At 35.0% G+C, this 22,396-nt stretch overlaps 1 non-coding gene and 1 pseudogene across 1 annotated transcript; one reads left to right on the plus strand and one right to left on the minus strand.

Moving 5' to 3' along the window:
- Positions 1-3,674: 3,674 nt before the first annotated feature.
- On the minus strand, positions 3,675-6,839 carry LOC130590652 (uncharacterized; annotated as a pseudogene).
- LOC125496151 (small nucleolar RNA R71) lies at positions 5,916-6,022 on the plus strand. Its single transcript, XR_007272854.1, has one exon. It is a non-coding gene; the product is annotated as a small nucleolar RNA R71 (small nucleolar RNA).
- Positions 6,840-22,396: the final 15,557 nt, after the last annotated feature.

Here is a 22,396-nt window from a genome sequence, read left to right on the forward strand (position 1 = left end):
TAGCACTTAGTACCCGTACAAGGATCGTTCCTTTTCATATGACATTGCACTTGCCACTCATTGGTCTCAAAGGAGTACTCGATACTTTGCTTTTTGCTTTGCTTTTTAGGCTTTTTAATTTGCTTTTCCAAGTTCTTTTATTTCAAGAACTGATTAATATCACTCTGGTTTTACAATGGTTCAACGTCTCACCTTTAGGGATTACTAATCCTTTTTTTTTTTTTTTTTAAACCATTGTTCTCTCGTTTCTTTAACAAAGTCAAGTAATTCTCCAGTAACCAAGAGCAGTGAAAAAGTCACCAAGGAAGGTAAGAGGTACTAGTTAAGTAGATTAAATTATAAAAGTCTTTCCTCCATACCCCGCATCTAAGCCAATAAAAATAGTGTGCTAGATTACATATAAGCATAGCATTATTAAGGTATATTTAGGAGTTGCTAGAGATAAAGTCTTCGTGTTCATAACTTCAAAAACATTTTTTTTTTTTTTTTTATTGATGATTTAAGTAAACTGAATTTAAGAAAATTTTTGTAAGGTTAGAGTCTACTGTCAACTATCTTATTAGTTAGTCCTTTAAAGAGGTGGAGAGGTGGCTAACTTGCTATTTGCACTCTTATTTCTAATGGGTAAAATATAATGAAATTGCAGAACACTAATAATAAAAGATAGCAGCAGCAGGCACCCATAAGTATGTTAAATTACAGTAAGATAAAGTAATATGGAGGCCTAATTTTCAGCAATTTCGGCAGCACTTCCCCATAAAATTGACAAATCATAATTTTTAAATAACCTGTAACTCATGTATATGATTTCCAGCAAGCATAACCAGCATAATACAAGCTACTTCCAGCAAATACTACCACAAACATATCACGCAATTCCCATTCATCCAGCAGATAGTTAGCAAGACATAAGCAAAAATTCAAAATTTTGGCAATTATGCCACTCCCCCACACTTAGTTCTTACATTGGCCTCAATGTAAGCGTTAAATGTAAAGAGAAAAGAAGAAAATAGAACACACACACACAATAGGTGCAGACTTTAGTTATTGTCGAACTAAAAATGAAATAAAAAAAAAATATTAAAACAAAGAACGAATTTACCCGGGTTGGATGCTGAGGTACATCCAAGCAGCTTGCATAGACTCCATTAATCATCGTATTCAGGTTCGTAGAGTAGCAAACACTCTACATTTTCTTCCATGTTCTCTTGTGGCAACTCAAGATATTGTTTAAGCCTTTGACCATTCACTTTGAAACGCGACCCTCCATTAGGATTCTCGATCTCTACTGCACAATGAGGAAATACATGAGAATAATATATGGACCAGTCCAAGAGATCTTAACTTACCTGGGAAAAGATGTAGCTTGGAGTCATATAACAGAACTTTTTGACCTGCAACAAAGTCCTTTCTGTGAATATGCTTATCATGAATTATTTTCGCTCTTTCCTTGTGTAATCTAGAGCTTTCATAAGCTTCAGCTCTAATCTCTTCTAACTCAGTTATTTGTAACTTTCTCACACCACGAGCAGCATCTAAATCGGTATTTAGCATCTTAATTGCCCATAACGCACGGTGTTCTAACTCTACTGGTAAATGGCAGGCTTTACCATACACTACTCTATAAGGAGACATACCTAATGGGGTCTTATAAGCTGTCCTATATGCCCACAGAGCATCAATAAGTTTATCAGACCAATCCTTGCGATTTTTATGCACTGTTTTCTCTAAAATTTCGTTTGAGGGTGATATGGAGTAGCTAGCCTATGAACAATCGAATATTTTTTTAATAATGCCTCAAAACTTCGATTTGTAAAGTGAGTACCACGATCACTAATTATAGCCCTAGGCATACCAAATCTAGCAAAAATATTGTCCCTAAGGAATCTCACGACCACTTGGCTTCCATTACTCCTAGTAGCTATAGCTTCTACCCATTTTGATACATAATCTACAGCAAGAAGGATGTATTCATTACCAAAAGACGAGGGAAAGGGGCCCATAAAGTCTATACCCCAAATATCAAACACTTCGACAACAATGATTGGAGTTAAAGGCATCGTATCTCTTCTAGTAATCTTTCCTAATTGTTGACACCTAGAACAGTTTTTGCAATAAACATGAGCATCTTTAAATAAAGTAGGCCAATATAGACCCGATTGAAGAACTTTAGCTGCTGTTTTCTTACCACTGAAATGTCCCCCACAAGCTTGATCATGGCAAAAAGAAAGAACACTCTGAATTTTAGAATCGGGGACACATCTTCTAATAATCTGATCAGGGCAATATTTAAATAAATAAGGATCATCCCAAATAAAATACTTCACATATGACAGAAAGCGAGATTTATCATGCTTATTCCAATGGGATGGCAACTCTCTGGTCACTAAATAATTAACTATGTCAGCATACCATGGTTCAGCTTGCACCATAAAAAGTTGCTCATCAGGAAAACACTCAGAAATAAGAGATTCACTTTGCTTAACAAGTATACGAGACAAATGATCTGCTACAGGATTATCAGAACCTTTTCTATCCTTAATTTCACAATCAAATTCTTGTAAAAGCAAAATCCACCTAAGTAGTCTAGGCTTAGCATCTTTTTTATTCAGAAGATATCTTATGGCAGCATGATCACTATAAATAATAACATGAGAACCAATCAAATATGATCTAAACTTTTCAAAAGCAAAGACAATAGCAAGAAACTCTTTTTCAGTCACTGTATAATTAAGTTGTGCCTCATTTAAAGTGTGGCTAGCATAATATATTACATGAGGTTCTTATCAACTCGCGTCCTAACACAACACCTACTGCATAATCAGATGCATCACACATAAGTTCAAAGGGTTCACCCCAACTAGGAGGATGAAGAATAGGAGCAGAAGTTAATGCACTTTTCAGCTTATTAAAAGCTTCTAAACATTCAGTAGAAAAATTAAAAGGAACATCCTTAGCTAGTAATTGAGACAAGGGTTTAGCGATCTTACTGAAGTCTTTTATAAATCGTCTATAAAACCCTGCATGGCCTAAGAATGACCGGAAATCTTTAACAGAAGAGGGAGGTAGCAAGTTAGAAATCAAATCAATTTTAGCTTTGTCAACTTCTATACCATCATTTGACACAATATGACCAAGCACTATACCTTTCTTAACCATAAAATGACATTTCTCCCAGTTCAGAACTAAATTTTTCTCAATACATCTTTCTAAGACCTTAGATAAATTAGCTAAGCAATTTTCAAATGAATTACCAAACACAGAAAAATCATCCATGAATATTTCAATACATTGCTCAATCATATCAGAAAATAAAGAAATCATACATCGCTGAAAGGTTGCAGGCGCATTACATAAACCAAAAGGCATTTTTCGAAAAGCATATGTGCCAAAAGGACAAGTAAAAGTGGTCTTATCTTGGTCTTCGGGAGCAATAGAAACTTGAGTGTAACCAGAATATCCGTCAAGAAAACAGTAATAACTATGTCCAGCTAGTCTTTCAAGCATTTGGTCCATAAATGGAAGCGGAAAATGGTCTTTCCTAGTAGCCGCATTAAGTTTTCTATAATCTATGCAAACTCGCCAACCAGATTGGACCCTTGTAGGAACTAACTCATTTTTATCATTCTTAACCACAGTGATACCGGTCTTTTTAGGAACAACTTGCACGGACTCACCCACTCACTATCAGAGATTGGATAAATTATTCCGTGATCTAACCACTTAATTACTTTTTCTTTACTACTTCTTGTAATGTAGGATTCAAACGTCTTTGATGGTCTCTATGGGGTTTAGCATGTTCTTCAAGGTGAATCTTATGTTGAACATAGAAGGACTAATCCCTTTTATATCACTAAGACTCCATCCTATAGCATTCTTGTACTTTTTAAGCATTTCCATCAGTTTAGTCTCTTGCAAATCATCTAAATCAGACGCAATAATGACTGGGCAGCTGTGATTTTGTCCTAGGAAAGCATATTTCAAAGACTTGGGAAGTGGTTTAAGCTCAAAAGAGGGGGTAGACTCAGGGGCAGCAGGTAGAGAAGACAAAACAGGACTTGCAGACTCACTAGAGTTAGATAACAGAAGAGTTTCATGGTCTGAATCTGAAGACTTAATGTGTACTGACTCAACATCATCTACACCAGTAGGATATGCGTGTAACCAATTAACAGTATCATAATACTCCTCATCTGATGGTTGTTTAAAGAGATTAAATATGTTGAGATCTACTGTCATGTTTCCAAAAAAGATTTTCATCATACCATTACGACAATTAATCAATGCATTTGAAGTAGCTAAGAAAGGTCGTCCTAAGATGACTGGAATTTGATTGTCAGGATTGGGAATGTATTCAGTTTCAAGAACAACAAAATCTACAGGAAAAATAAATTCACCTACCTTAATTAGAACATCTTCCACCACTCCCTTAGGTACCTTAACAGATCTATCAGCTAATTGAAGGGTTACCTTAGTGGGTTTCAGTTCACCTAAGCCAAGTTGCTCATAAACGACAAGTGGTAGCAGATTGACACTAGCACCTAAGTCTAAGAGTGCTCTAGAATGTTTTATCGCCTATAACAATAGAAATAGTAGGGCAGCCAGGATCTTTATACTTCACTGGAATCTGATTTGAAATAATAGAACTCACATTAGAAGCTAAGAATGCTTTCTTAGGTACGTTAGTGGCTCTCTTTGTGGTGCATAATTCTTTTAGGAATTTGGCGTAAGGTGGCATTTGATTAATGGCATCAAGAAGAGGAATATTAATTTTAACTTGTGAAAACGTTTCCCTTATCTTTTCAAATTGACCTTCATCTTTCTTTTTGGTGAGCCTATGAGGAAAAGGTGCTTTAGGCTTGTAAATCTGGTAACTAACAGTAGGTACAGACTTGTTTTTATCAGTTTCATTAGCCTCTTTTTCACTATATTTTTCTGAATTGTCAGTGGCAGGTTCACTGTTACTCTTTTTCTCACTAGTTATGGAAGGCAAACTAGGTATAGAAGTAGAAGAAGAAGGATTAAGAGCATCATCAGATATGTCACCTATGTTATTATCAACTTGTTTACCTGATCGTAAAGAAATCACAGCATTAACTCTTTTCAAATTATCATTTTGAACTTGTGAATTAGAATTCATATTCCTAGGATTAATTTCAGGTTGACTACGGAATGTTCCTTTCTCTCTGTTCTGAGAAACTAACTGAGCAACAGTGTCCGTTAATGTTTTAAGAGTTCTTTCTAAACTACTTATCTTCTTATCAGTTTCAGAATATCCAGGAGGAGGTTGTGTTTGGGAAATTGGTGGCCTTGGATTACCTTGAAAATTCTGATTTGGAAACATAGAAGATTGAGGCATTGAACTGTTTGTATAATTTCCCACTTGACTACTAGAGCCTCCTAAGTGATGACCTTGACTCCAAGAGAAGTTAGGGTGATTACGCCAACCTGGATTATAGGTATTAGAGTATGGGTCATTCCTAGGTCGTTGGAAGGCCATATTAGCTTGTTCTATATTATTATTACTTTGTGGTGCAATATATGGGCAAACATTGGAAATATGATCTAAACCATGGCAATGAGTACAGGAAAAAGATGCAATTTGGTGAGCTTGGGATTGTGGGACAGATAACCCTTTTAACTGATTTTCTAACAAAGTTAGCCTAGACTCAAGATACGTGTTATCAGAGACATTATACAAGCCACCTTTAGCACTAGAAATCTTGGCAGGAAGGTTACTACTATCAGCTCTAGTGGTCTCCCATTGCAAAGTCTTATCAGCTAAATCTTCTAAAAATTCCCATGCTTCATCAATAGTTTTACCCAAGAAGTTCCCCTGACACATAGATTCAAGCATGGTTCTAGAGTTAGGATCTAACCCTTCATACACAATTTGACACAAACGGGATTTTTCAAATCCATGGTGAGGACATTGAGCAAGTAGATCCTTAAATCTGTCTAAATATTTCCAGAAACTTTCACGTTCTAGTTGAATGAATTGGTTAATTTCATTCCTAAGTCTTACAGTCTTACCATTAGGGAAATATTTTTTTAAGAAGACAAATACAAAAGCATCCCATGAGTCAATTGAATTAGGTGGAAGACCATACATCCATTTTTTAGCATCAGTTTTAAGAGCAAAAGGAATAGCCCTTAATCTTAGACCATCATTAGTTACTCCAGGATACTGCATTATAGCACAAATTTCATCAAATTCTCTAAGAAACAAATAGGGATCTTCAACACCAGAAAACTTAGGGAGTAGGACAATATTGTGATGTTTAAGCTCAAAATTAACATTACCACGTATAGCAGGAAGTACAAAACAGGATGGTTGAGAGGACCTAGCGGGATAAAAGATGTCATTTAAGGTACGAGGGGGTGTCTCATCTCCCATGTTATCGTTTCTTAAGTCACTAAAAAAATTATCTAAGTCTTGATCCAGTTTGGTACTAAATAAGCGAAAGGTTTTAGGATCGGTACTCCAAACTTTCATAAACTAAATAAAGCAAAGTGGCACGAATTAAACCAAATATATTTTTTTTTTTTAAGAAAAAGAAAATAACACAGAATATGAAATGAAACAGATTAGAATAAAATTTAATTGAGATAATATGCAAAGTACTAAATAAGTAATAGAGCTAGAATTCACGCAAACAAACGATGACTTAAATCAAGTAGGTAATATAACTCAATACACAACATCCCCGGCAACGGCGCCAAAAACTTGTATGAATAGAAACTAATACCGCAAGTGCACGGTGTACAATATAGTATCACTAGCAAATACGGGTCGAACCCACAAGGATATTGTTATTAAATCGTATTACCCACTTAATTATATGAATTTAGCCACTTAGAGTTACTTAAAATTGCTAGAAGCAGAATAGTAGATGAAGCTAAAGCACGTAATTAAAGCAAACTAACTAGCAATAAGACTAAAATATCAATATATGAAATATTATGAAGAAATAATGCTAATGCTACTAATCCTACTGTAATTCAAAAAAACGTATGAGTACTAACATGGCAAAGGCAATCTAACATCATCATAAAAGCAACAAAACTAATTAAAATATGACAGAAGCTAAGACAAAACTTATCAAATACTAAACTAAGATATTAGAAAGAAAATATATTTGACTGGGATGGGTGATGATAGAATTGGAATAAGACAAATTAAGAGTGAATTGAACATCAGTGCCTAATGCGATAATCAACCCAGCGAATGATAAAGTTTGTTCAACAACAAACAATTGCAATATCTAAACAGACAATAAAAGTTGGCGCTAAACATAGAACTAAAGAAATTAAACAGATTGACAATTAAAAACAATAAGAAAATTGCGGTGAATTGATGAACGGAACAAAATTACCAGGATCTTGCAATTGAATTGGTAACAAAGAACAAAAGGCAAATTAGACCGAGTGTAGTATATAATCGCCACTGTCACCGGCGGATTACTTAACAACACAGGCTGAATTAAACTAACCCTAAACTATTGTTTGTGTTGTGCCAAATCTGTCACCTTCCGCCCCCCCTTAGTATTATGGAATTAGGGAGATTTATATCCCCACTAATGATATCCTCCCAAGGAAAGAAAATAATCTCCTAATATAAGCTTGATTGGTATCTTGAGATTTTTGCTTGGAGATGGAGTAAACTCTTAGACTTGGGCTCTTATTTTCTTGTATCCTTTTGACTTGGGTTGTTTATTACTTGGTCTTGTACTTACTTTTCCTGAACCGAACACCTATCACAAAATAAAATACTAATTAAGCTCAATAGGTGATAAAAAATAATAATAAAAAGAATAAGTACGTAATAATAGAAGTCATACTAAAAACCCAATTATAAATATAAAATATATTCAAATAACTCAAATATAGGGGTAAAAATATGCAATATAATGAGCTAATCATTAATCCTTCTCAAAACGGGAAAATGTGATCCCAGTTCTTTCACAATATCATTCCCAATCAAAATTAAAGCTCATAAAAGTTAAGAAATGGTAAATTAAGAATTTAACATTTCAAGTCAAAATTTTAAGCCTCTTGTTGTATCTTTCAGTTCGTATCCAATTGAAACAAAGGGCAAATGGGCTTGGAAGAAGCAAGATGGTTTCTCTATTTTTTATTTCTATCAAAACTGTTTGGTCTCACAAATAAGATTTAGGAGGTTTCAATTAGTATTTAGTAGTTAAAGAAATTGATTCTTCTTGACACTCTGTTGACATTATAAGTTGGTTGGAAGTTAGGAGGAAATCTAATTAAAACTCTTTATGTGTTTGCTATGTACATAGAATAAAGAATATAGGGGTTTAGGTGATATTTGTTCAGATTATATAGGAATTTGGTAACAGTATGAAAGTTGATCATTTTCATTTTTTTAAAAATGTTAGTACTTTCTTATATGTAAAGAAAAAGTTGTACTCTGATTTTCATGTATTTCTGAATTTTAATGTTGGATCTTTCTATGTTGTATCCATTATGTTTAAGCCTTTATTATGTTGTAATCCAAATGTTTATAGTTTCCAAGTTGTACCTTGAACCTTCTATCTATTCTATATTATACCACTCCATTAAGTTAACATAAAATTTAAAGTTTCTTATTTTCAGTTATTTAAACTTACGTTTCAAGGACATAAAATTTTCCAGCTTCAAAAGGTTTGGTTACAATGAAATAAGGATTTCTTTGCTAATTAAGTCTAACGAACTGAAAATAAGAAACTAGATAAAGAAGGGTACAACATAGAACAAGTAATAAGATCAAGGATAGAACTTGGATGGAAAAATTATTGGGGGTAGAACATTGAAATGCTAAGCTAATATACTGGGATAGCTTATAAAAGAAACCCTTTTGTAGTTTGTTGTTTATATTTTTCGAAAGGCCTAATTTTTTTTATCAGCACATGGCCCCTAAATGATGTAAGACAACCCTAATATTCTTCCTGATCAGATTATGAATCGTAGTATCCCTGTAATGATGCAAATTCTGGTTTGTTTTATATAAATGATCATATAGTGAACAAATGGTTTTGTTGTTGTTGTTGTTGTTATTCGGTCATTGTGGAGTCATCATGAACAAAATGAACAATTGGGGTTTGTACTCAGGATTGCTTGCTCCTAGAAGAACGTGTAACAGGAGGAGGAACAAGGGGGTTGGGGTCATGATCTATGACCAGAAAGAGGAAAATAAGGACAATGAAAGTGGAGAGAGTGATGATGAGGTCACCATCATGGAAGGAGATGGATATTATGTTGTAGCTGATGACTGTGATGATGATAGGACCAATTCTTATGAAAGCGACGAAGATGAGGTGATAGAAATAGACAGTGATAGTGGTAGTGACGATGAGGTTCCCCCAAGGAGCTTATTTCCTATCCGGTTTGCATAATCCAGGGCATTACTAATCCCGGCTCAGTATGTGTTCTTAGTTCTCACCCTCCTTTATTTCTCTGAATTTTATACTAGAATTTCTTCATAATATACTAATATTGTATTGATATTTAATTGAGTGGTTAATGGAGGATTCTTGTTTACTAGAGCAAAGGTTAATGGAGGATTCTTGCTTGCTTTCTTTTTTGTAGGTGTTTTGCTCTAACAAGAATATTGGCAGTTAACATATATGGTATATTATCATTTAACCTGATTACAATGGTTATCTATTTTATGCATCTATTTTGTTACTAAAATATTTGTAAGTTTTTCCTATTTGCAGATTTTTTTGGAAGATGTACAACAGTTTGGAAGATGTACAATAATTGCATATTTTGGAGATCTTTTAGGCATAGACTTTTGGGAACAGATTGGCAGACATGGTGCGTTGACTACCTAGCTTAAGTTATGAATTAGTAAAGCTTAGATTTTGCCTCCTTGCCGGGACTGATTATGTTAAAACCTTTTAGGTTATTATGTTTCCTAGATTGGATTTACTGTTGGCCATCTGTGGATATTATTTTGGATTGTGTACAGTTGTCATGTTCATATATATACATATTTCTTTCTTTAATAAATCTATAATTTTTTTTCTTCCATTTATGTTAATTTTCAGAATTATTTTGCAAAATTAGTAAATAAATAAATAATATGAAAAATTACGTAGCATTATTAAACATCATTATAACAATTTGGTGCATCTAAAAAGCTACTTTATAAAATTTCACAGTTGCATCTAAATATAATTAGGAGCAACATGTATAAATGTCCCTAAATGTGTTTTGAACCTACGAAATGTAATTGCCTCTAAATATATTTAGATGCAAAAGAAGTGGTTGCCTTAATTTAGAATCTGCGGCAAAATTTATAGTTGCATCTAAACATTAGTGGTTTTAAAAACAATATTTGTGTGCCCCAAAAACTAAGCAATAAATGCAATTTAAAATTAGAGACAAACTTATGGTTGCATCTAAATATAAATGGTCTTACCACCAATGTAACATGTGTGCCCTAAACATATGGCATTAGGGGCAACCTATAATTAGTGACTGAATGACGGTTGCCTCTAAATGTAAGTGGCTTTAGCAACACTTCAAGTTTGTGCCTCAAAAAGATGGCATAAGGGGCAACCAACAATTAGCGACAAGCATATGGTTGCCTCTAAACATAAGTGTCTTTAGCAACACCATAACTTGTCTGTCTCTAAAAGAGGGCATTAGGGGAAACCTATAATTAGCGACGAACTAATTAGAGGCAGCGAGAAAATTGCTTCTAAACACCGTTAGAGGCTACAAAAATATATATTTAGATGCAATTTCGGATTGTCTCTATATATGTAGTTTTAATTTTTTTTGTAGTGACAGTTTTCCCTTCATTTTGAAGGAAAATGGTTTTCCATCATTGTGAGAGTAATTTTACCCCAAAGCAAAATGGTTTTACACTCTTTTGCCAACCAAACAATGTAAAACTGAAAATAGAGAAAAACAGTTTTCCAGGAAAACGTTTTACGCCCTGCCAAATGAAGCCTAATTGTCTAATTCTAGTAAAAAGAAAAATAAAGAAGATGAAGCATAATTATAGAAGGATGTTTGTTTTTTTGATTAAGTTGTTTGATTGAATTGACTACATGAGAATATGGCAAAATTTGATTAGCTGGCATAATTGGTTAAAATACCCCACATTTTCATTTTTAAGTACTTTGTTTAGATGTAATATTTTTTTGGAAAATTTGCTTGGAATAATCCCACCTTTGACCGATCTTCCAAAAATTATCCTACCTTTGGATTATTCTGGAATAATCCTACCTTGGCTTACTAAATTGAGTTTTTGGTCCCAAGAACATAGTGACCAGTAATAACAAGTTACCTGCCCCCTTTTCCTGTTGCCCCACCCCCACCCCTACTCCTACCCTCTGTTGCAGCTAGTCTCCCCCTCATCGCAGCCCCCCTCCCCCTATCGCAACCCCCCTCCCCTCCCCATGTCACAGCCCCCACCCTTTCCCCCTCCCCCCATCGCAGCCTCCACACCCTCCCATTCGCACCATCTCACCAACATCAAGTCACCATTTGCACCATCATCTCCACCATTCGCACCACCATCTCCACCATTCGCACCACCTTGAAATCCGCAAAGAGGAGAGAGAGAAAGAGGAGAGAGACAGGAGAAAGAAAGAAGTAGCGACGGGTAAAAAGAGGGGGTGAGGGTCTGGTGGCTGGGGAGGGGCCTGGTGGATCGTGCGGGGTCTAGGAGGGAAAACTTACCGGTTTGCCAAGTTACAGGTTATTGGGACCAAAAAAATGATTTAGGGCCTGTTCTCTTCGGCATAAAACAACTGAACTGAACTGAACTTATTGCAACTGAACTGAACTTATTGCAACTGAACTGAACTGAATTGAACTTATTGCAACTGAACTAAACTAAACTGAACTTATTGCAACTGAACTGAACTGGACTGATTATATATAATAAGATTATGTAATTCAATATTTGTCAATATTTGTTAGAGAAAATGGGGAAATACATTCTCTGTTTTTATATATAATCAGTTCAGTTCATTGAAACGATTATATGTAAAATTTATTGTGACATTATAGGATTAGTAAAATATTGATTGTTATCAAATGTAAGTGGATCGAGATGACTATTGAGGTTGGTTGCATAGGATACATGCACATAAATAGATCATTATTGAAAAGTAGGTTCCTTTGCTTAAGTAGGTGGATGAGTCCTAGAAAGTATTACTTCATCCGTTTCTAAATAATTGCAACGTTTGCATAGTGTTTACTAATCCTATAATATTACACTTGGTGTTCGTAAACTTGGAGATCAAACATAAATATAGTATAAAAAAATGGACATCCTTTATTTCTCATCAAAAGAGCCATAAGAATTACATGAAGTCGAAAATTACATATGGATAAAAACAGAACGTCATATGAAACCGAAACACCTAATATTACCACATCTTTTCCTTTGGTTGCACATAATAGTAATAATAATATAATATTATATTATTTAATTAATAATAAATTCATAATAATGATAAGTTATTAAATAAAAAAATGATAAATCGCATCTTACAACCTAGACTTTTCACTTTTTTAGAAACTCACCTTAATGAGTTTTTTTTATAAATTTCCACCTACCATTTTCAATTTTATTAAAAACTCCCACCACTTAACAATTTTTGTTAAATTCCATTAATAAAACCGTTAAGTGGGTCCCTCATATACATTTTTTTAACAAAATCGAACTTGAAATAGTTGCAAGTCTCTACAAATAGTTATAATTCATTCCAAACTTGCTCCAAAATTGTTGAGATTTTGCCCTTAAATTGATGAAATTGACTTCGATTTCAACGTAAATTAATAAGAAAATGCATATGTGAGGTCTACTTAACGGTTTTGTTAACAAAATTTAACAAAAGTCGTTAAGTAGTGGGAGTTTTTAATAAAATTGGAAATGGTAGGTGGAAATTTATAAAAAAAATTCATTAAGGTGGGAGTTTCTAAAAACGTGAAAAGTTTAGGTGGTTTTGAACAAAAAATCCATAAAAAATTATTAAAATAATAATAAATTATTTTAATAAAATAGTAAATAATAATAAATTAGGTGATAATCACTTGTTAAGAATTGTTTCCTAAAGTTATGAACTAGCTAGTGTAGGGTTTTTTTGCCGGGAAATTTGTAAAATCAACTCTATATATATTGATCATCACCCGCAAGTATAGAACTTGCCTCCCTGCATGCATCAACAGGTTCGCGAACTATTTCACCATCATCAATCACTAAATTGCTTCGTATTATTTCACCATCATCAACGTAACTCTTTTTTTTTTTTTTTTGCAGCACCATCATCGACTCGATATCTGCTTCTTTTCACAATGAACTCATCCAAGTAAGTTGTAAAATTGCTGTTTTTTTATTTCAACTTCTGTTGTTTAAAACTCTGTTTTTTGAAACTCATCCAACGAACTCACAAAATTTATGTTTTGTTTAATTGAACAAACTTCTTTTTGGCATGAATTCTTTTGATGGAAAGAAGCAGACAATTTGAGTAAAAAAATAAAACCCACAAAATAATTCATATATCATACTCAAACAACAAAATTCAGGAGTAAATTGAGTAGAAAAAACGAAAAAAAATTCAATTTTTCTGTGAAAGAAAAGAAAAGAAATTTTTTTTTACCATATAGTGAGATGAATATGAAGGATTTGAAAATTTCATGGTTATCGATTTACACAAATTTTTGGTGGTTTAGGGTGGTATTTGATTTACTCGCCGGAGAGAGAGGGTTTTTTTGGTGGAGTGAAGTTGATGAAGGAGAAAGAGAGGTTCTGACGAAGGAGAGAAAGGGTTTAGGCGGTGGAGTGGGGTTCTGAATTTCTGATGAAGGAGAGAGAGGGGTCTGATGATCTGATGAACGAGGAAGTTTGACGGTGATTTACGGCGGAGAACTCGTTCTCTGACGGAGTTTTCTTTCGCCGGAGAGAGAGCCATTATGTTGGATGTTGCATAGTGGATTATGGTGTCTGATAAAGAAGGTGGGATTGAAGTTTATAGCAGATTGAAGTTTCAAATTTGTCCCTCTCATTTTCCTTTTTTCCTTTTAGAAGTGAGAAATTGGGTGTTTCGGATGCAATGTGTAGAAGTGACTTTTTCTTCTGTTTTCTGGGATTCAAGGGGTTTTTGTAAGAAAACAGGAGAGTAGAGAGGTGTTTGTTTGGTGGCAACAGAAAATGACAAAGGAGTTGATCATTATATTGGAGTATGGGACCTATGTTTATGTTAGTTCTACGTTACCCAATTGCATGAAGATGATTGGTTGGAAATAATTTTTATTACAATGGTCAAAGGAACCAATTTTCTAACTACGACGTTTTTTTAGTACTCATATTTACAATATCATATTGGATTATCACCGCAACTTCCTGATTTTTTTAATGATATTTGAGTTATTAAATAATATAATCGAAATAGATTTAGTTGATGGTTGTATTGATTCTTTGTGTTTTGTCATTTGAGGCATGTTTTCTTTGTGATAAAACAACGGAACTGAATTATATGCTTAATTGAAATGATTGCAACTGAATTGAGTTGAACTTTTGATTGTTTATCCTCCTCAAGTATCTAGTTTGCAATGAGTAATTCAAAGGCAAATTTCACTATGGATGTTGTTACCATACTTCTGGGAATCCTGTCCGAATATGTCTCTCCTGCGGGTGGGAGAACTAGTTGGGACCGTGTTGCAACTACATTAAACACTCGGATAGGAAAGTGCATCACAGCATTGTCCATTAAGAATTGGTTTACCAATATGAAAGAAAAACACAGGGCTTGGAATGAACTAAAAAAATGGACTGGTATCGGATGGAGCGAAGATGGTTGTCCTGTTGTTGATACGGAAAGTGAAAAATGGAAGGGTTTTGTAAAGGTACCTGTTAATTTTTTATTTCTTTTTGTTTTAGTATAATATTTACATTTAGCGTTTTCATTATCTTATTTATTTTCTTTGTACTATTATTTTAATGCAGCGTTACAAATCTACAGCAACTGTGTTTCTTAAGAATCCATTACAGAATGAGGCTGAATGGGATAAAATTTTGCGTAGTGGTTATGCAAAGGGTGATAGATCTTATACACCAGCATCTACAGTCAAAGGAAAGGAAGTAATTGCTATTGAAGTTGAAGGTTCTTTTACCTCTAAAGACACTCCACCTGATGATATTCAAACCCCCAATACTGAAAGCAAGTCTCCCATTATCTCTAGTGATATTAAAAAGCGTAAAAGCAGTGAGACTCGTAACATGCCCAAGAAAAGTACAAGGGCTGATGATATTGATACATGTCTTGATATTTTGAGGAAATCGTCTGTGAGTCAACCTCCTAAACCCATAAATAAATTTGATGAAGTTTATGATATCTTGGAGTCCATGGGGATTGCTGAAAAGTATGGGGATGTTTTGTTGTGATATTCTTGATAGCTTTCGCAGTACTCGGGTGCCAAGATCTTTTCATCTCTTTGCGTAGTGATGGAGGCAGACTTCATTTCTTGAGGAAGCATTATTGTGCACTTTCAGATGATGTCTATAGGCCAGATATGTCTATAGATAATGATAGTATGTTCTACGACTAAGATGGTTGCGAAGGATTCTCTAGTTAAAATTGCGTGACTTTATGTTAGATTGCTTTTAAGTTAGTGATTTTATGTTTAAGTCTATTTTGTGAGCTTTAATTATTATGGAACTTATTTGTTATAACTTTTAGTTATTTTAAGTTTAAGTTAACTTAACGGCTAGTTATTTAATGGTTATGTGCTTTTACATTTAGTTATTTTATCTATTTTATATGTTTTCTAGATGAATTGCATTAAATATATATGTGCCTATGTAGAATGGATGAAGATTTGGTGCAACAAAGTTTGACACGTTTAGCATTGCATGAGCTGAGGAGATTGACAACCCAAGTTGAACGGATGCCTTTGCATTTGGGGGAGAACGGGGCATCATTTCATACATAGGATGTTGACAGGCCATCGTAATTTGTGTAAAGAACAACTTCGGCTAAGTAGAGAGTATTTATAAGTCTTGCTAATATCCTTAGAGAACAACAACTCTTAGTAGCTGGTAGATTATAAGCATTGAAGAGCAACTTGGGTTAGGTTTGTACATGCTAGCTAAACCTGCTTCTGTTCGTGATGCTGCTGAAAGATTTCAACACTCAACATCAACTATTTCGAAGTATTTCAAAAAGGTATTACAAGCATTGGAAGCATTGTCGAGTCAAATAATTCGACCACATAAAGTATGTATGAGACACTCCTGAAATACAAAGCAACATCAAATACTGGTTTCTTAAGGTACTCATCCTACATTCATGACATTTATTATTAATTAACATAATTTAATATAAACATGTATAGTCTCAATGTAATGAGATATATACTTTTGTTTTTAGGATTGTGTTGGTGCCATAGATGGTACCCTTATACAATCATGTTCAAGATGATGTAGGCAGGGCTTTTAGAGATCGTCACGGGGACAAGACATGGAATGTGATGGTTGTGTGTTCACTCAATATGTTGGTTACTCACATCAATGTGGGCTACGAAGGGAGTGCACATGATATACAACTGTATGGAGCGAAGCTTAGGAGATGCCAGAATGGGATTCCCTCATCCACCATCTGGTACTAGCTAACTTATATTGCATGAATAATATGAGAAAATTCCTGGCACTTTAACAAACTAACATTATGATTGTTGTACAGGAAAATACTATGTAGTCGATTCAGCGTATCCTAATACACTCGGGTACTTGAGTCCATATCTAGTACCTGGGTTGAGGTACCATTTGCCTGACTTCAGAAGAGGGACTCCACCACAGGAATGTATGAGCAATTCAATTACCGACATTCTTCTTGTCGAAATGTAATTGAGAGGGTCTTTGCGTTCTCAAAAATAGGTGGAAGGTGCTAAAATCGATGCCGCAAATGGACGAGGCTAATCAGTTGAAAATTATTGTACTTGTTTTACCTTACACAATTTTATTCGTTTACATGATCTAGGGATTCCTTTCACACACCAAATTGAAGTCATGGAACAAAGAGCTGATCATAATATGTACGATGATAACAGAAAAATAGCTATGGATAGTGTGCGACAACAAATAACTGAAGAAATATGGGACTCAATGCAGAATAATCCCGAGGTGATGGAGCAAATATTTGGACAAGAAGAAGACGAAGAATTAACCGATTATGAAAACTAGTTAATGATTGATATTATTATTATTTTGCCTAGTACTTCACTTATCAAAACGGGTCTTCTTTTGTCATTTCAACAATGAGAAGTATTATTGTTGTTATTATTAATATTATTAGTGTTATCATCTATTAAAAACTTTGTACTTTGAACAATGACAAATAATATTGAAATGAATACTTCTTAGGCTTGAATTATCATTTCAATATAATTAGCCGAATCATATAGGAAAAAAAAGTATTTACAAAATAATAATTAGCAATATTTATATAATAAGAATATTATTATTATTAATAAAAATAATATTAAAAGCAATAGTAACAAGAGTAATAATAACAATAATAGTAATATAATAATAATTGTAATAATGATATTAATATTTATAATTGTAATAATAGTAATAATAATAATGATAATAATAATAATTATCATTGTTTTATTATCAGAGAATTAAATGACTGAATTGAACTGAACTGATTGCAACTGAACTGAACTGAACTGAACTGATTGGAACTGAACTGAACTGAAAATAAGCTGGGGAGAACAGGCCCTTAATAAGCAAAGGTATGATTATTCTAGAATAATCCAAAAGTGGGATTATTTTTTAAAGATCAGCCAAAGGTGGGATTATTCCAGGCAAATTTTCCTATTTTTTTCTTAGTAAAGATTTTGGGTCATTGTGGCCATTTTATATACTCTTACTTTATCTACCCCACATTTAAAAAATATGGAAAATTGGGCAAATTTTACTCTCTCAATCCTTAATTTTTTTTGAAGGAAATCATTACTTAATATTTGTGCAAAAGGGCATTTGTTGCAATGAAAAAAACACAAAGGTAGTATAAAATTAATACTTATCACGTATGAAGTTCATAATGGAGCGGAAAATGATGTCCAAACACTTGATGACGGGAAAACCAAAAGCCTATTTGACATATTCTAAATCAATTACTAATCCAACAAAAATGATTTACCTTTAAAAAAACTAAAATGATTTAAATTCGTCATACTTAGACTAAAAATAATCCATTGAGGTATGAAGTTGACCATATAAAGATAAATTTTAAGAATTTAGGACTAGCATTCAGAAACAAAAATCCTCAAGTCAAGTCATCTTTGGTCTCGCCCGACCAACTTATTCTTAACTTTATCGACTTTTAATAAGCTAATGATTGGCTAAGAACACTTGCAGCCAGTCTGCTACCCAGTGTTAGGATTCACGGGAGCGTCTAAGATCCTAGAGGGAATAATCAAGCTGTTGGTTAAAATCGAAGGAAAAGAGATGACCAGAGATGCAATGGCAGAATTCTTAGTAGTAGATATACCTAGGGCGTACAATGCCGTTGTAAGACGTCGATCCATTCACGAAGTCCAAGGAATCATTTCAACATATTGCTTAACCATGTTGTATGTATCCAATTAGGGTACGACAACAAAGTTGAGAGGAAATCAGGAGACAACAAAATCTCTTTCACAAACCATAAAGAGATAATTCACTAATAGATCGAAGGATAAGTAATTCGACTTATTCACATCCAGATCATGAATGTCTGTAATTGGAAGAGTCAATAAGAAGAATTTCAATAGAAGATTTGGCCAAACCCACAATGATGTTTGGGGAGCTAGTAGTATAGGTAGTACCCAAGTACACTAGCGGACACATATCATGTATGTCCGTCCACCAGCACCATACCAGGTTGCGGCCATTATACGATGATTGAGATCAGGTCCATAAGTGGCCCGACAACATTGTTGGCCGTCACCTAATATAGGACAAATAGGGGAATCTTTCCCCCAAGTCATGCTCATCATAGCCATACACGTGGATAGGGATTAGAATCACTAGACATCCTTTCAGAACAAGAATACTAGTATAAATAGTCATTTGGTACTATTCTATAGGTACATTCTAAACACACACACACACACACACACACACACACTTTGTCTTTACTTTCTCTTTCTAAATCCTTCATAGGCAAATCTCTGACTTGATCATTGGAGGGAATTTGCCCGCATTCCCCCCCCCCCAAGAGTAGTTTATGTTTGCTTCCGTGCAACTATTCCATAACAACAACCCATACCACTTGTTAGCGAAACACTTTTAATGTTTTCTTATTAAATAATCCTTGCTAATGACTCTTTTCCCCTAAAAAAAAAAGAAGTTAAACAAAATTTATACAATATAATTATCGGTTTTTTCACCAAATACCCCCGACAAATCAACAAATTCACAATATACCCTCAATGTTTCAACAATTCACCATATACCCCTGACTTTTCATTTTTGTGCACCAAATACCCTTTTTTTAACTGCCGTTAACTTACCGTTTGCATTATTTACGATATTGCCATTATTAACCCTTAACCCTAACTTCTAAACCTAATTCCTAACCCTAATCTAAAACCTAATCCCTAATCATAATCTAACCCCTACCCCACCCCACCCCCACCCCCACCCCTTCCCCTCCACCCCAGCCCATCCCCCACTGCCCCACCACCTCAGCCCCCCCACTGCCCACTAGCCTGCAACCCCCTCCCCCGTCAGACTCGCAACCCCCTCCCCCTCTGCCTCGCAACCCCCTCCTTCTGCCTTGCATTTCTGACGGACCAGCAACCCCCCTCCCTCTGCCTCACATTTCCGATGGACCCGCAACCCCTCCCCCCCTCTGCCTCGCATTTTCGACGGACCCGCAATCCTCCTCCATCACAATCCCTTTTCTCCCTTCAGACCTGCAACCCATTTTCGACAAACCCCCTCCCTCTGCCTCACATTTCCGACGGACCCGCAACCCCCTCCCTCTGCGTTGCATTTCCGACGGTTGCGCGTCTGACGGGAGGGGGAGGGGTTGCGCGTCTGACGGGAGGCTTAGAGGGTGGAGTGGAGGGGAGAGGGAGAGAGGGAGGTTGGGCTACGGCCTGCGCCGGTGGGGGAGGGGTGGGGGAGACCGGTGGTGTGGCTGGGGTGGGGTGGAGGCTGCCAAGGGGTTAGGGTTAGATTTGAATTAAGGTTAGGGTTAGATTAGAATTAGGGTTAGGGTTTAATGATGGAAAAATTGTAAATAATGCTAACGGTGAGTTAACGGCAGTTAGAAAAAGGGTATCTGGTGCACGTTTTCGAATAGTCAGGGGTATACAGTGCATTTCTGAAACATTAAGGTTATATTGTGAATTTTGCGAATTGTCGGGGGTATTTGGTGAAATAACCGTATAATTATTTATGTAATTGTTTTTCTTTTTGAGAAAAAATTTATAATAAAGTTTACAGGTTTTAGTCATCATGAAAATTTATATGAAAAATTATAGTGTATAATGTTGATTATATGCTCGTTCATCTTCTTCAATATATGTATATTATTGACGGGAGTCAATTAGTTGAATTCGAGTGGCATTAACTTTCTAATGTTGGGTCTTACATTCTATTATTGTTGATCTTCAAAAGATTCAAGGGAAACATTTCTGAATGAAGAAAACCTCTTAAAAATAATAACCTTGTGGGATTAGGTTTGTAGACCAAAAATATATGGAGGCCTTTGGATTAAAAAATTTCACACCTGTGTTAAATATATAGCTAAGAGAAAGGAAGAAATGAACAGTGGTGGAATAACTGATAATGAAGGTTGTATTTTCCACTAACTCAAGACACCAAATACAAGCTTATATAACATAAGCAATAATAAAGAAAACGCAAAAACAGTAACAAGTATCCCATAACTAAAGATCCACTAACTTCATTAAAAACCCACTAAAAACATGAAGCACAACCACGCTTTCCTAATATTCTGCCATAAACCCACTAACTTAGCCATTGACTTTTGAGTTAATTAACGAACAAACTTGCTGACTTAGATTAGCCTTAGAAACTAACACCCTAAAACAATGCAACTAATATTTGAATCATTATTCCAACACTCTCCTTAGATTCAAACTCTCATGCTACATAACTCAATCATTCCATATTACCATGAAATACAACAGCTGCCACAAATAAGGTACCACGAACACGACCCCATGAATAGGAACATGACTTTAGAACAGGTTACTCTTTTCTTCCACGACTTTTTGAGTGAAGTTGCTTTGTGTACCTTGCTCATATCTTTGCTTATCCCAACACCTATCTTCTTTATGCCCATACTGTTTGCAATAGTAACATTGGATGCTACTCATAAATTGATGTTGTCCTTCGTATTGACCTCGTCCTGCACTTTCCTCGTAACCTCGACTACTCATACCACGATCCCGACCACGACCACGACCATCACCACCACCTCTACCTTCTTCATAATGCCATTCATTTGACATTTCCCCCTTAACTTGGAAGGCTTTCTCCATGACATTTTCATTCGACCTTAAAATTTTATCTTCATAGGTTAAAAGAGAACCCATTAACTCATGAAAACTATAAGAGGACATATTTTTTGACTCCTCAATTGCAGCAACAACATGGTTGAAATTTTTTTGTTAGGCTCCTTAAAACTTTTGCACCATTGTTGAGTCACGAACATTTTCACCAAATGACCTCATTTGATTAACTGTACTTGACGCTTTAGACAAATAATCTTGCACATACTCTTTTTCTTTCATTTTAAGTGATTGAAAATTACCATGGAGGTTTTGCAACTTGACAGAAATTACCTTGCTATCTCCTTTATACTCCATTTTTAGGATTTTCCAAGCTTCATTTGCCGTCTTCACTATTGAAATCCGAGGAAATATATCATTATCCATTGCAGATTGGATGATAAATAAAACTTTCACATTTGACTTGCGATTGTCACGTAACTTCTTATCGGTTGCTTCCGGTGGCTCCTATGGTTCCTCATATCCGCACTCAACAAAATTCCATACTCCAGGGATTGAAACATAGGTTGCATCTCGATACTCCATAAATGATAATTCTCACCCTTAAAAATTGGAATTTGGGGCGAATTTGAATGAATACCATTAGTGGACGTGTACAAACACTTTCTCAAGATTTGTTTTATTTCGAAAAACCTTATCCTCCTTCTCCTTTTTTTTGTTGGAAAAATTGATTTTATCAGTCCCAACTATGGGCGCCCTGATAAAAACAGTCCCAACTTCAATTTATTATTGTTCAGTCCCAACTTTTGGGGGTATTTTACAATAATGGTCCAGGTTAACCAGTAACCGGTTTAAGAGGTTACCTCCCCTTCCCCCTCCCTTGCCACCTCCA

The sequence above is a fragment of the Beta vulgaris genome, chromosome 3, assembly GCF_026745355.1.
Source record: "Beta vulgaris subsp. vulgaris cultivar EL10 chromosome 3, EL10.2, whole genome shotgun sequence".
Classification (NCBI taxonomy): Eukaryota; Viridiplantae; Streptophyta; class Magnoliopsida; order Caryophyllales; family Amaranthaceae; genus Beta; species Beta vulgaris.